The 12,802-nt window shown below is 41.3% G+C and overlaps 1 protein-coding gene across 3 annotated transcripts in view; it reads right to left on the bottom strand.

Moving 5' to 3' along the window:
- The window catches only part of CACNA1C (calcium channel, voltage-dependent, L type, alpha 1C subunit), a 775,650-nt gene that overhangs the window by 728,592 nt on the left and 34,256 nt on the right, over nucleotides 1-12,802 (bottom strand). The gene's annotated exons all lie outside the window — the stretch shown is intronic.

Here is a 12,802-nt window from a genome sequence, read left to right as displayed (position 1 = left end):
ACGGGGTTTCCCCGTGTTAGCCAGGATGGTCTCGATCTCCTGACCTTGTGATCCGCCCGTCTCGGCCTCCCAAAGTGCTGGGATTACAGGCTTGAGCCACCACACCCGGCCTACTAACTGAATTCTTTAGATGATTACTAACAAGGCCACCATTAAATTTCAAAGCTGGAAACCAGCAGAAGCAGAACATTTTAGTTGCTCTTATTCTGTTTTTTCCCCCGTGTGCCCGGGTTTCTGCTGCTACCTAGCATCGGAATGCCACCATCCCAGTCTCATGTAGGCCTTCGGTGTCATCTCTTCCTCCTAACAACCCTGTGTCCGGCCTTTCCAATTGTCTAAATTGTAGTCAGAATTACCTTTCTGAAATTTTGATGTCACTTCCCCTTTTAAAGACTTGTCACTGTACTTCATTGCCTAGAGAATAAACTCCAAATTCCCAAAGTCCAAGCGTGGTCCCAGAAGACTCCTAACCACCCAGCTGCAGCCTATCTTTCCGGAGTTGGCTCTATCCTTAAGGAACAGGAAGCTTCTAAGCCAGTGCTTTCCAGGCTTGGAGCTACATTATAATTACCTGGGAGCTTTAAAAAACCTCAATGCGCAGGCCCCATCCTGCATCAATTACATCAGAAGGCCTGTGTAAAGCCAGTGTCTGGCACCTTAGGTAATCCCAAAACTCTATGCGGATTTTGGTCACCCAGATTGCCTGGTAGATGAGGGACTGTTCTCGAAATGTTTTAAACAGGCAGGCACGGTGGCTCACGCCTGTAATCCCAGCACTTTGGGAGGCCGAGACAAGCAGATCACCTGAGGTCAGGAGTTTGAGACCAGCCTGGGCAACATGGCGAAACCCTGTCTCTACTAAAAACACAAAAACTTAGCTAGGCATGGTGGTGGGCGCCTGTAATCCCAACTACTCGAGAGGCCAAGGCAGGAGAATTGCTTGAACTCGGGAGGCGGAGGTTGCAGTGAGCCGAGATTGTGCCATTGCACTCCAGCCTGGGGGAGGGAGGGAGAGAGAGAGAGAGAGAGAGAGAGAGAGGAAGGAAGGAAAGAAAGGAAGGAAAGAAATGTTTTAAACAAACCCATTGTCATAATCAATTCATTGACACATTGTATAATAGTTTTAGTGTATCTCCTCCATTAAACTGTAAGCTCCTGGAAGGTAAGGTCGGTATTTATTTTGTTGTACTGATGATATTTAAACAGTACTCAGGACCTGATAAGTACTTGACACCTAATAAGACACTCAACAAATGTTTGTCAAATCAAAGAACAAACAAATGAACAAGTATATGAATGATTTCAACCAGGAGACACCGAACCAAGAAATGAAGTCATTCATGTCTTTTTTAATAAAGGGAATTCTTTTAAAGAGGGAGCACCTCATTTCCCACTGAACTGATCATCATAAGCCTTGATAAATCCTCGTGATAGAAGGAGCATTGCCTGCAAATCGGAGACCTGAAGTCTAGTCCTGTTCTGTCATTACCAAATGACAAAGTCAGTGATTTGTATTTATTAAGTGCTTGATATGTCCCAGGTGCTTTATTTGTAGTTTCCTGTTTAATCCTCAAAAATCATCTTACCAAATAGATGTGATTAGCAACCTCATTTTATAGAGAAGGAAGCTGAGGTTAACCTAGGACAAGTGAACTGCCCAAGTTCCCATACTAGCTGAACCAGATCTGAACCCAGGAAGCGCAGCGGCTGCCGACCAGGCAGTGGTTCTCCATCCTGCCTGCTGTTTGAATCACTTTGAGACTGACCAGGGCCCAACCTCAGAATCCTATTAACTCCTCTAGATGAGCCCTGGCCACTGGGGCTTCTTTTTAAATGTCTTCCAGCAATTTTAAAGCATGGCCAGGGTTGAGAACCTTTGCTCTTGGCTCTCTCTCTATTCTAAGCCATTGTATCCTCCCAAAAGCCACTTCTCTGTGCTTCAGTCTCTTCTATACCAAGAGGTGGCTGAAGCCACCTATCTTGGCAATAATTCTAGCTTGAATGCCTACAAATTATCCCTGCCCTTCCTCCACTTCCCACGTTAGGCCCTGGCAAACAGGGGACTCCTAGACTCTCCACATCTGACTCCAGACAGCTTTCCCCTGAAGTTTTCAGCCTCCACTACAGAAAACTTGGGGCTGGGATAAGCTAACGGTCCTATTTTGTTAGATGCTGTACAGCAAGTAAAAGCTATAGCTTCTTAAGAAGAATAAGGAGAATAAATGTAGCCAAGTGGGTGCTCCTTGTCAGCCCTAATTGAGGATGGTCTTTTGGCACCAAGTAAAGGGAGAGAGAGTACAGCAGAGTCCCCTGGCTGGTAAACTAGCCCTTTCATTGACCAACATGGTCTTCTCAGCCTTGCCTCAGAGGGATGGGTTTGGAGAAGCAGAAGATCCAGTCTGTTTTCTTGGGAAAGGAAACTCCAAGAAGGAGAACAAGAGAAAGCTGAGCCGGTAAAAACTACTGGTGGTTCAAGGATGTACTATTTGCACAGGTGAATCCCTGGGCCGAGACCTGCCAGTCCACGAGTAGGAAGGGATTGCTCCCATTCCCAGTGCTCTTGGGAGGCTCCGAGTCTGACTAGCTTCAAGGCCAGTGGGGACCAAGGTGGCTTTAGGATGACACCTATGGCACTACCCAAACAAGTCTCTGGCTCCTCTCTAAGGCCTAAAGCTCAAACCAACCAGAAAAGTCTTATGTCCAAGAATAACTGAGACCAGCCTCTGATTCTTAGGACCATTCCACCCTGGTCTAGGCACAAAGACAGGATGTACAGTGTCTTCAGGTCGATACACTTGGCAACTCATTTAAAGAAACTGGAGCCTCTGGTGGGTCTGCCATGCTCTGGTAGCATCCCAAACTTCTCACACTCACCCCACTTTATTTCCATTCCCTGTTTATGTGTCCATTTTCCCGGTGAGACTCCAAGCTCTAGGAGGGCAGGGAATGTGCCTGTCTTGTTCCCTGCAATATTCCCAGCTCCTACCCAGTGCCTGTCTCATGGTAAGAGCTTAATAAATACTCACTGAATAGACAAGTGATTAAATGTAAAGGTTATCTCAGAAGCGAATAAGCAATACTTGCTCTCTACTCCACGGGGAAGTGCTGAGCCATGAGTCGCTATGCTTATTGTAAGAACTCTCCCATTACAGACTAAACACTGGCTTATTTGGGTTAAAAAAAAAAAAAAGAGAGAGATGCCTATTTTTCTGACAGTTTGTTGTTTTCTTCTAAAGTCCATGTAATTTTTAAAAAGAGCGAACAAAACCAAACAGTGGTTTCAGTGTTTGGGGTTGTTTATAAATGCACTAATACTGAAGGCCCACAGAGTCAGCCGTGTTAACAACACGGGCCTGGCTGGCTGCAGTCCTGGTCACTGCTCCTAGGAGTCTCCATAGCAGCGGGGGAAGGTCAAAGCCCGGGGAGAGGGCTGTTTATTACCAACAGGAAATGTGGAAAACACCCTGCCCTTTAATCTTCAAATTACCTCGAGGAAAACAGAAAACAATGTTATCATCAGACATCATCCACAGAGAAAACAGAGCCTTCTGTGGATGCTCAAACCCTACTTTTAAAGCCTCATATTTTATGATTACATCAAAACACTTAAGTGTTTCAAAGAGCTCTTTCAGCAATACTCGCAACAAGCACAGAAATAAATGTTACAACATTATCTCCTTATTGGAGATAAGAAAAACTGGTCTGGAGTCTACATAATTTCTTCCATAACCACAGAAATCGGTGAGAACCTGCAGATGCTGCCTCCCAGCCCACAAGGCTGGTACCACTGCCCTCTGCCTTACCTCCAAAGATAGTCACTACAGGTCCTGAAAACCCCCACGATCCCTGCATTAGTATCAGAGTGGAGATCTGTATCTGCGTTTTTTGCATCATGCTCCTGGTCCCAAGATCCCCAAGGACATCACAGAAATAAATCAGGGGCCTGGCAATGGCGATACGTTAAAAATTAAGAATTGTAACCATTAGTAAACCAACTAATGGGGAGCAGTAATTCTTCGCTTTACATTAGTACATTTTGTTGTAAGTGCCTTTATAAATGATAAAGTACTAATTTTTGTTCCGGAAGTAAGTATGACTCTTTTGTGCAGGATGTAAACCTTGCTATTCTCAGGAGCAATGACCAGTAACTAAACATTCATGGAGACCTCTTCATACCAGGCAGGCACTTTATATTCTAAGCACGTCACAGGCCTTATATGATCTAGTTATCACAATAACCCTAGCAGGTTGCCATTATTGTTGTCTCTACTTTGTAAAGGAAGAAACTGAGGCACAGAGCGTTAGAGTCTCCCCAAGGTTACACAGCTAGAGGGAGATTGAAACTTGGGTTTCTTTCACTGCAGAGCTCATGCTTGCAATCATTTTGCTGTACTGTCTTCATAAGAGAAAGACACTATGCCACTATGGCTAGATTTAATTTTCTGTAGTTTAGGGAGATTGAAGGAATCCCAAATCCCAGGAAAATCAGTCGGCTAAAGTCACTCAGAAATATTGCTGGTCATTTAGGTGTCTTCTAAGCACAAGGCCAAAAATAACAGTGATTTAAATGACACTGGAGTGGAAATACAGGTCAAATCCAATTACAATGGATCTCAAGGGAGCAACCAAGCTCTTATTGTGTCCTGGAACTTTTTATATTAAATATTGCTTTCCCCAACTACTAGCGGTCTCACTGATCCTCCTTCCTTTTCTCCAAATTCTGGTACTTGCCTGTACATCACAGTCGAACCCTTGATTATACATTGCCTTTCACTGCTCACTATTTTTTCATGTATGCTAGTCTTTGTCTCCTCAACTACATTTTAAATTCCTTGAGAATAGAAACTGGGCTTCCAATCTATTGTGTATTTACAATGTGCACAAACTGGTTGCCGACTAAGCATGTAGAAAGTCCTCAGTATAACTTATGTATTGAGTTGTTTAAATAATATAGGCCAAAAACCTTTTTCTGTAAAGGACTAGATAGTAAATATTTTAGGCTTTGCAGATCACATGGTCTCTGTTGCAACTACTCAACTCTGCTGTTGCAGGGTGCAAACAGCCATAGACAATTCAATGAGCATGGCTGTGTTCTAATAAAACTTTATTTACACAACAGGCAGAGGGCCAGATTTAGCCTGTGAACTGTAGTTTGTCAACCCAATATAGAATATGTATGATAGGCTTGAGGGACTGGGTAAGGAAATATTCTCAAATCTCAGCATTATAGAAGTAGATACTATACCTCCCCTTCATCCCTTTACCCTCTTGTCCCCACTACTAGAGCTCTAGCCCCTGACCAAGCCAAGTATTTTTCCAAAGCCTCTCATCTTGGACTTAAGGTTAGTTTAGCACAATGTTTTGCAGCCCAATTACCTTTGGGGCTTCGTACATCAGTTTAAAAAGAGAAAAATCAATGACAAAGTGGAAAGCTAACATAGTAGGTTGTAAGAACAATAAGTAATTACGAAATTTTTCAAACGCATTCCACCAAGGAGTCTCTGACACTCTTTCCCAACTGCTTCTTACAGACTGCCATGCAAATCATCATAGGTGATCTGAAATACTCATTTCACCTGGATTAGCAATCTAAAGCGAGCGCCCATCCATCCGGGCAGGAAGCTGCCTACAGCATGGCAAGAGGAAATATTCCTTCCTCCCCACAACAGCTTTCCTTGGAGCATGAGGGAACACAACACACGGAAGAAGAAAGGCTTTTCAGCCCTTAGTTTTGATTTAACATTAAAAAGTCTTTAATGGGCTGCTTCCCTGACATAATTTCAGTGTGAGATGTTCCCTTAAACAAATCATTCAGTATTGTTTCTGGGCTTATCTACATGTTTGTAAAGATTTGATATGCATTTGATATGAATGGAGGTAGCTTAATAGAGAACCACGGAATCTGTAGCTGGGTAGCACTCTTCTAATTCAATCTCTTTATTACACAGAGAAGTGACGTGACTTGCCCAGAACTGTGGGTTCTTTGCTCAAAGCAGATAATCATTCAGGTCATCCCTCTATGATCTTGGTGCTATGATAATGAATTAGCTAGCACACACCTAGTTAATGTGAAAGACAATCCGGTGACAACCCTCAACACTCCTCCATGTACTAGGACAAGGCTCCTTTATGTGAAATCAGCCACATCCAATAACATCTTCCTCAATAATGTGACACAGAGCTGCTTGTGTTTTCAGAGGCATGGCAAGCAACTTCCATTGTCCTTTCCATGGTACACTGAGAATGAAACAGAGATTTGTCTTCTGCAGTTTCTACTTCCTCCTTTATTTTTTTATTTTTACTTTTTTTGAGATGGAGTTTCGCTCTAATCTCCCAGGCCAGACTACAGTGACGCGATCTTGGCTCCCTGCAACCTTCGTGTCCCAGGTTCAAGTGATTCTCCTGCCTCAGCCTCCCAAGTAGCTGGGATTACAGATGCCCGCTGCCGCATCTGGCTAATTTTTTGTATTTTTAGTAGAGACGGGGTTTCGCCACGTTGGCCAGGCTGGTCTCGAACTCCCGACCTCAGGTGATCCACTTGTCTCAGACTCCCAAAGTGCTGGGATTACAGGCGTGAGCCACTGTGTCCGACCTCTACTTCCTCTGTCTTAACATCTTTTTCTCCCTCTTGGTAATCAAATGACTGATTACTTTGACTGAGACTCATGGACATTGGGTAGCAGCATCAGATCTTTGCATTTTAAGCCCATGATCTCTTCATGTGGAATTAAAGGTACTTCCTCGTATCTTAGGATGATGCCCAGAAACACAAAGAAACAAATCAAAAGAAGTAGCTATTGTAGAGATCCTCTAGACCCACTATGCCTTCACCTGACTTCTGACAGTGACACTAAAATTAATAGATTTCGTAGGACTGGCAGAGAGAAGCAAAGAGAGATCAAAAGAGAAAATTCACGAGTGGTCAATTCACGAGTGGTCTCTCTATTCCAAAAAGATCTAATTACGCCAACCCCGCTCCAGGTCAAGTTAACAGAGGTCTAGTCCAGGGAGCTATAAGGCCCAGACTGGAGAATTTCTGACCTTTTCAAAGGTATAGGTTACCTCTTACCCTAGCAAAAGCCCCCCTGGGAGATGTCTGCCTTCCTCACATCACCCAATCTACACCCCATATTTGCCCCTTCTCATTCTGCTCTGGCTTCCAAACAATTGTTTCAAATTGTAACCTCTTTGTACAACCTTGCAGAACAAAGAGCTATGTCTCCTATATTTTATCTTCCTCTGTGAAGTTTCTGGTAAGTATGTTTTAACTTGCATCCTTTATTGTATAAAAATATTGGGAATGTGCTGCCTTAGAAATTGACATATTCTTTGTCACTTATGCAGAATTTTTTTTGATTTGAACACTAATTGGGTAATTGGACTAAAAGTATCCCTTCTGGGCTTCTATTAGAAAGAATAATACTGGTCATGAAACTAATAATAATCATGATGAAGATAGCAATACTCTTACTACTACTAATTATAATAGTTTTTTTTTTTTTTTTTTTTTTCATTTGCAGAACATTGTACAGATTGCAAAGCTTTTTCTGGTACATTTTCTCACTTGATCTCATTTACCCAGTGAAATTGGTAGAGCAAATATTATGTTCCCCAAGGTATAGGTGAGGTCATTGGTTGAATGTCACATAGATAGAAAGAGGTGAAACTAGTTTCCCTTTCCAGGGGGGTGCCCTTTCTACTGTGCTCTGCTGCTTAAAAAAATAAATGAACCGTGCATTGGAAACAACTGATAACACACTGCTTCAAACTGTTCTCCTCCATAGGGAGAGGGAGTTAATTCTTCACTTCTGTCATCCCTTGGAATAAAGTTCCTAGCAAAAAAAGGGCAACTCATACACATGGTAAAAGCACAGCATCAGAGGCTGTTTAAGTCATCTCAGAATCACAAATTCTTAGGGGCATCCTGGAAGCTCCTCTCTTCCTCTTCATTCTAACATATTCTGCTACAGGACAAATGCCAGACTTAGAGGGTATTTACACAACAAAGAAAAGAGTACTAATAAAGCACATTGTGTATTTGTGTTTTAAAATTATGATATAGTCAATCCATATTTGCATGCAAACATTCATTCACACCTACAAAACCAGTTTTCAATTATATTCTGATTTTCAAAGAATCTAAACATACTGTCTTCTTACAATTATCTTAATTGATTAGGTGCTGAATTTTGTCTTACCCAGTCATTGCCACAGTATAAAAACCCCAGACCCAAACATATTTTTTTTTATCATACTACAAACTTGTTTTAAATTGCAGTATCCAACTTTATAAAACCAAGTGTGAGCATATATTTAATCTCATAATGACAATTATAATATAATCATGAAACCCGAAGTCACCAATATTTGTCCAAGGTATCATGACGAGGCTTATGGAAACGCAGTGGAAGTGCGCCAGCACTCTGGACGCCAACAGAAATGGAAGTTACACGGATTAAAAAAGAATTTGCCTATTTGAAATGGTCTTTTACTAATATCGAGCCTGCAACTTAGTATATTTGGATAAGTGATGATGACCTGGTTTTACAAACACAGATTATTCAAATAGAAAGAAGGCAGAAGGCTGGCGTCATCCTAGAAGGTCAGAGCTTTAGGATTTTGGGGGGCAGAAAAAAGAATAAAAAAAATAAAGCTCTGTGGGCCGAGGAGATGAACAATACGGCAATGCTGAAGTCACTGCAACATTATTTATCTTTTTTCTCTGAGTATGATGTCTCATCTTCAAGAGTTTTTTGTTTGAAAGTTAAAAAACCAAAAACCTTTCCATTTTTTTCTATCTCCCTTAGAATGTAAAATCTGAGAGATCAGGACTTGCTATTATATGTTCTTTTATCCCAACTTGGATTTCATTATTTTATAAATCATGAGCTCTTTAAAAAATGCTGACATTTAATGAGTAAATTCCACTAACTCAGGGTTTAGTTCGAAAGAATAAGCATTTATCGAATCTCTATTATGCACAAGGCATTGGACCAAGTGCTAGGGAGACTATACGGGTGATAAGCACATAAAAAATAACATCTCCGGCCGGGCGCGGTGGCTCACGCCTGTAATCCCAGCACTTTGGGAGGCCGAGGCGGGCAGACCACAAGGTCAGGAGATCGAGACCATCCTGGCTAACATGGCGAAAGCCTGTCTCTACTAAAAATATAAAAAACTAGCCAGGCGTGGTGGCGGGCACCTGTACTCCCAGCTACTCAGGAGGCTGAGGCAGGAGAATGGTGTGAACCCGGGAGGTGGAGCTTGCAGTGAGCCGAGATCGCGCCACTGCACTTCAGCCTGGGCGACAGGGCGAGACTCCGTCTCAAAAAAATAAATAAATAAAATAACATCTCCAGTCTGAGCAACATAATGAGACCCCATCACTACAAAATATAAAAAACATTGGCTGGGCATGGTAGCACCCGCCTGTGGTCCCAGCTACCTGGGAGGCTGGGGTGGGAGGACTGCTTGAACCCAGGAGGTCAAGGCTGCAGTGAGCTGTGATCCTGCCACTGCACTCCAGCCTGGGTAACAGAGAAAAACCCTGTCTCAAAAATAAATAAATAAATAAATAAATAAATAAATAAATAAATAAAAATTTATGAAACATACTATTTCCTCCTTTTTGCTTATCTGTCAAGAAACTCAAAGCTACATTTCTTGTTCAATTGCAATAACGTTTTCAGACTCGATTTTCTATAACAATTCTCTTTTATTACAGTGACTCTTTTTTTTTAAGAACTGGAAAAAAAAGGTATATGTAACATAGTAAAGAAATAAGTCTAAGTCAGGATAAAGTGAGTTCAGTGCCACAAGAAAAATCGCAACAGACTGCACTGAGGATTCACAGGCTGAAAGGAGTGTATGGGAGAAGACAGGAGGTGAGTTTTCCAGGAAAAGGTCATTCCAAGCTAAGAAGACAGATGGGCGAAGGTACAGGGATGGGAATGTGTGAGATACTTGGGAGAAAAGAGTCCAGATACAAGGAGGTTGGAACAGAAGGTGGGTTGTTTCATTAACTCTCAACACACAAAAAATCAACCCTTCTCTACTAAGCATCATATTGGCATGTTGTTCACATGTGTGAAATCTTTCCCATAAGCACAGTAAGGGTATCTTCATCTTACTCATCAGTGAGATCAAAGACCGGAGATGACATGACCATGTAATTTCAGCACAGACACAAGAAGCAACAATAAATCAAGAAGAATTAATGAATTTCATCAAGTGAGCACTCAGTAAATGCCCTGCAGTTGTAGTCATACAGATCACCAAGACCCGAATGCACTTTTGGTTTATGAACATTTAAGCTTTTACAACGGCCCCCATACTGCCTGTCTTCTCTACTGAGCTCAAAGCAATTCATTCTTTGGAGGCCACAATCTATTCCTTACACTTTAAAGATGGAAAGACTGGAAAATGATCTGTGTAAGGATCATGGAACTTAACAGACAAAAGAAAAGCAAGGCCTCATTATATGTATGAGGGAAATGCAAAGTAGAATCTGTGGGTTCATGCTGAAAAATCCAAATTAGAACAGCTAATCAAGTGAGAGAGTGTGACTAGTTCAAGTGTTAATCACAAAATTCTCCATTGCCCATATTACAAATTAGACTCGTTTTTGGAAGCACGTATGCGATGAAGAGCGAACAGGTCAGTAACACTGGAAAAAGGCAGTGAACTAACATGGAAAGTTGTCTAGTCAGCTTTGTGTGGTTGTTCAGTTGCTGTAGCCCTGTGTTTTTCAAACTGCAGGTCAGAATCCATTAGTTGATCATGAAATCAATTTACAAAATCACAAACAGCAATTTAAAAAATGTCTGTATCACTTAGTATTGTTTCATGAAACATTTATTCTAGTTAATATCAGGTATAAATATATAAACATAGGTTCTGGGTCAGACTGCAAATAACCCCAGCCTCAGTCAAAAAAAGGTCTTTGAAAGCCGTTGCCATATTCTTCCCCACTGGGAAGTCAGGCTTGGGAATCAACAGGACTGAGACTACAAAACGCAGCTTAACCAAGAATTTCAGTACAATTGAATTGTGACTGCAAAGATGATATTGCAACATATTATTATGACAGGGCATGTGTGCCATATCTATGATATTTCTATATCAAATAGGTAAGAATTTATGAATGTCATAATGTATGCACAGTTGTTCTAATATTTAATGCTAGATAAATGGTTTAGATCAACCGTTCTCAACTTTTTAGTCTCAAGACCCCTTTACACTCTTAAAAATCATTTCTTAAATTACTTTTTATTTATTTATTTAGTTTTGAGATGGAGTCTCTATCACCCAGGCTGGAGTGCAGAGGCAGGATCTCGGCTCACTGCAACCTCTGCCTCCCGGGTTCAAGCGATTCTCCTGCCTCAGTCTCCCAAGTAGCTGGGATTACAGGTGCCCACCACCACGCCCAGTTAATTTTTGTAATTTTAGTAGAGACAGGGTTTCACCATGTTGGCCAGGCTGGTCTTGAACTCCTGACCTTGTGATCTGCCCGCCTCAGCCTCTCAAAGTGCTCAGATTATAGGCGTGAGCCACTGCACCTGGCCCACTCTTAAAAAATATTAAGGACTCCCTCAGAGAACTTTTGTTTATATGAGTTATATCTACCTATATTTACCACGTTGGAAATTAAAAATAACTTTAAAGAGGCCGGGCCATGTGTGTTTTGTTCGGAGTATATGAAGAAGCTCTGGCCTCATATGTAGATAATGTAGTTGGAAAAGAGATGGATATTTTAATAGACTTTTTCAGATAACTGTGGATATTCTTCTTGGACAATATACCAAAACTTGACAAGCTGCAGTTTCTCAAAGCTTAGCTGCAATGTACTATCTGAAATCCTATTAACTTTTCATACTGTTACATTAAAAATCCATTAGTCCACCTTGTCCTGGAATGGATCTTTTGCCTGTGCATGATTATGTAGCATGAGACATCGGTCATTTGGAAAATATTGGACCACTGAGTTAAGCAGATCTCTGAGATACTGACACTTTCCATTACACAAGATTTGTTAAAATTGCACTCATTAATATCATCATTGATCTCATCAGAAAAAAAAGGTTAAATATTGAGACGTTGTCAAGCTCATGGCAGCAGATACACATTTTCTAAACTTTTCATTCTGGCTTGAAGGCTTAAAAATTATCATTGGCAGCAGTAATTGTCCCTTGTTTTCCTGAAAGTGACAGGCACACTTTATTTATTTTCAGGAAAATGTCTGTCAAGTACCTGTTTGAATAATCATAGTTTGCCCATCTTTCTTTCAAGTAAAATGTTTTATGAAAATAAAAAAAAAAACATGAATTCGGCCCACAACTCAAGCACAGAAGTATTTTCCTAGAGACAAGTATGACACACTTCATTTTGTAGCAGACGTGCTTTATGCCTATTTCCTATTTTTTCATGCAGAATACTAAAAAGAATGGTACCCAAGGATTAAGCTCCAATAAAATTGATAATTTTTACTGCTTATCAAGAACACCATCAGGTGACACTGGCTCTCTAGCTTTTTTTTTTTTTTTTTTTTAACTGAGAATGCAGGTTAGTGACCCGTGCGTACTTTCACCAGCAATACAGTTTGGTGTCCCTGCCATGATTGGGTTAACCACCATTGTCTGCAAAACGTCACCACAGTGAACAAGTCAAATAAGTAAGTCTTAGCATTGTCATCAAATTTTTTTTTTTGACCTTGCAGATCCCCTGAAAGGGTCTCAGAAACTCCCAAGGGGTTCCAGGACCACACCACACTTTGAGAACCACTGGGTGTTAGCACATTCAGAAA

The sequence above is a fragment of the Mandrillus leucophaeus genome, unplaced genomic scaffold (genome assembly GCF_000951045.1).
Source record: "Mandrillus leucophaeus isolate KB7577 unplaced genomic scaffold, Mleu.le_1.0 Scaffold79, whole genome shotgun sequence".
In the NCBI taxonomy this organism is placed as follows: Eukaryota; Metazoa; Chordata; class Mammalia; order Primates; family Cercopithecidae; genus Mandrillus; species Mandrillus leucophaeus.
Note: the sequence above shows the minus strand (reverse complement) of the source record. Positions and strands in the feature narration are given on the sequence as shown.